The sequence below is a fragment of the Arachis ipaensis genome, chromosome B01, assembly GCF_000816755.2.
Source record: "Arachis ipaensis cultivar K30076 chromosome B01, Araip1.1, whole genome shotgun sequence".
NCBI lineage: Eukaryota > Viridiplantae > Streptophyta > Magnoliopsida > Fabales > Fabaceae > Arachis > Arachis ipaensis.
The window spans coordinates 19,799,073-19,799,900 of NC_029785.2; the positions used below are offsets into that span (position 1 = coordinate 19,799,073).

General features: G+C 28.9%; 1 protein-coding gene across 1 annotated transcript in view; it reads right to left on the bottom strand.

Annotated features, from left to right (window-relative positions):
- LOC107627037 (probable inactive receptor kinase At5g67200) overlaps nt 1-828 on the bottom strand; it is a 5,491-nt gene that overhangs the window by 2,944 nt on the left and 1,719 nt on the right. The window lies entirely within an intron of this gene.

Consider the following 828-nt stretch of genomic DNA (forward strand, 5'->3'; position numbering starts at 1 on the left):
AAAAAAATATAGATATACAAAAAAAGATTGTACCCAGATTTATGAATAATTTTGTGTTCATGAAATAGTCTTTAGCATAATATTTAATGCCAATAAGTGTCGTATTTTTACATTAAAATTACGAAAGAGTAACTATGAAATCCCTTTTATTTTTCTCCCTCTCTCTTCTCTTAATGGGGAAAGATGTAAGTAAGAATGCCAATAAATTCAACTTAATTACCTAGGTGTATTAAAAATGACAGTGATTCACAAACAGATGAAGTGATTTCTGTGAATGGATAGAGGAGTTAGTTATTCTGAGGGAAGTGTGCAGAAATGATAATATTACCAAACCTCCAAATTTCAACACTGGACCCTACAACTTGCGTGGACCATGTCCATGAGTGTAAGTATCTTCATCAAAACTTACCACCCAAAAATTCCACCGCCAGCTAGCTACCCCACCCAATACCCAATTAGCCACAGAAAGCATCAACCACAAACAATGCAACAACCTAAATGCAAATAAAACAAAACAAAACAAAACAACCAAGGAAAACCAAAAGAGAAACCTTACCGTGCATTTGAATATTGACAGAGAAGTTCAAAGACAGTAATTTCAAGAGAAAATAAAAAAATTCAACAAACATTTAGTGAATTTTCTCTTCTATCTCATTTTAAAAAAGAGTTAAAAATTGCATTCGAGAATTTTGTTTACCCTAATTAAAAAAAAAAATCGACTCCATATTTATTATTTTTTAAAAATATTTAATAAACCAAAAACAATTATAACTTATTAATTATTATAATAATTAATAAATATTAAATAAAATAAATTTTGCCTGATTC